At 36.8% G+C, this 1,564-nt stretch overlaps 1 protein-coding gene across 1 annotated transcript in view; it reads right to left on the reverse strand.

Moving 5' to 3' along the window:
* Positions 1-1,564, reverse strand: part of wdr7 (WD repeat domain 7) — a 133,029-nt gene that overhangs the window by 23,877 nt on the left and 107,588 nt on the right. The gene's annotated exons all lie outside the window — the stretch shown is intronic.

The following is a 1,564-nucleotide window of genomic DNA, read 5'->3' on the forward strand; positions in this document are numbered from 1 at the left end:
GCCTCAAAGCCAACGCTGATTGGACGTTCGTTTGGTGAACGGCTCCAAATTTTCTTCAACGGAGAGTCTCCAGACTGATTAGAGTGAAACCTTGAAAGCTCGCAACTTCAGGATGGTCTCACGAGGTTACTCCAAAGGTGCCAGATTGTTCCATCTGACCCATAGAATAACACCGAAGCATTCTGATCGCCACAAAATATTTATGAAGCAAGTATTTTCCACTGTTTTTTTTTTTTTAGAATCAGTGTATATAAAAAAAATTAACTTTTTTTACACCTATAATAACATAAAAATCTATAATAATAAAAAAAATTGTGAAACTGCTGCTTTTCAAGCTTTTCAGCCTAAGGCTTTGTGATAAAACAAACCGTCTTTATTATTCAGCTTGGAGCTGCGCATTGATCCACTCCCAGCTGTGGGTTATATAAAGCAGAGCCTCTGCTTTATATAACCCAGCCATGTCTAGCCTTGATTGAAACCTTATTTCATTGGCTACAAAGCCAAACAGCCCACGCGGTCTTAACCAATAACAGCAGGACTCTGGGAGGCGTAATATCGCTCTTCTCTGTGCGTCATTGGATGAAAGGCAAGGAGGGTTTGTGAGACTTCATCGGCTGTCCCTGACTCAAATCGCCTCATAAAAAGATGTGGACACTTTAGTTTGTAGGTAAGAAGACGATGTAATGAACCATACTAAACATCGTGGGCTAACAAATGAGGAAATACGACGTAAATATTAGCAAGATGCTAAGCATTAGCTATGACCAGCTAACATTTCTGATGTCAAAAACTGGAGGTTATGTGGCGATTTTCTCATAATGGAATATTTTTATTTTCAATATGCTGGATAACTTTTAATCCGTGGACTTTTCATGCGTTCTGAGTTATTAGTTGTAAACACCGGTGGTTTTGCAGAGGTTAAAGTTTTAAAAATGATATTCAGAATAAATATATTTCATACAGAAAATGGAGGAACGATCAGAGCAAAGGTGTTTTGAGAGTTGGGCGCATCCAGTAGTCATGGAAACAGCAGTTCTTTTTAGTGAATTGAAATGAAAATGATTCATTCCTGTATCAATCTGTTTAATTGTTTTTTCTGCTAGAAATAGCGGGCAATAATTATGAACTCTAGTAATCGTAGACCTTTAACAGAATCTTATTTTCCCAGAAAGCTAAAAAAACGGTTAATAACTATCAGAAAAAGCTTTTAGGCTCTCACCTTACTTTATTTTGAAGGTCTGGAAAGAGAAGTCAGTCGTCTCAGACTAAAAAATACAACTTTATGGTGACTTTTAGATTTTAAATACCTGTTACTTATGAAACCAAAACAATCAGATTATAATAAAACGATCAAATAATTTACTGGTTGATGATTTTCTTTATTCAGACCCGCTGATTTTTAATTGGTTACCTCTGGTTTAATGTTTCTAAATCTTTATTTCCCGTCATGTGCTCCATCCAATGCAGATCATTGGCTCCGCCCACATCTAGAGAAAACTAGTGTGATTGGATGAGTCATAGAACGCAAACACTCATTGGTTAGCTAAAGGAAATCATCAGAAGC

Source organism: Cyprinodon variegatus, unplaced genomic scaffold, assembly GCF_000732505.1.
Source record: "Cyprinodon variegatus isolate N-32 unplaced genomic scaffold, C_variegatus-1.0 Scaffold558, whole genome shotgun sequence".
Lineage (NCBI taxonomy): Eukaryota > Metazoa > Chordata > Actinopteri > Cyprinodontiformes > Cyprinodontidae > Cyprinodon > Cyprinodon variegatus.